We start from the raw sequence: 270 nt of genomic DNA, 5'->3' as shown, positions 1-270 counted from the left end.
TCAAATTTTTGTTAGAAGAATAAAAATGGAACAAGTTGCATGTTTTCTACCTGAAATCAGCGTTCTTTCCTTATTTCCTGTGATGAACATGTATTCCTGACTCAGAACATTATTCTTGTTTCCATAGTGATTTTTAACATGAATTATAACTATGTAAAAACCCCACTTCCATACTGATGCATTCCCTGAACATAGATGTTATCTCAGCTTTTGGAAACTGAGATAAAGACGATATTTGTTGATAGATTATGAAGTAAAATGTTATTTCAG

At 31.1% G+C, this 270-nt stretch overlaps 1 protein-coding gene across 1 annotated transcript in view; it reads left to right on the top strand.

Moving 5' to 3' along the window:
• dus2 (dihydrouridine synthase 2) overlaps positions 1–270 on the top strand; it is a 42,493-nt gene that overhangs the window by 9,527 nt on the left and 32,696 nt on the right. The window lies entirely within an intron of this gene.

This window comes from Etheostoma spectabile, unplaced genomic scaffold, assembly GCF_008692095.1.
Source record: "Etheostoma spectabile isolate EspeVRDwgs_2016 unplaced genomic scaffold, UIUC_Espe_1.0 scaffold383, whole genome shotgun sequence".
Lineage (NCBI taxonomy): Eukaryota > Metazoa > Chordata > Actinopteri > Perciformes > Percidae > Etheostoma > Etheostoma spectabile.
This window is presented reverse-complemented; position numbering and strand designations above follow the sequence as displayed.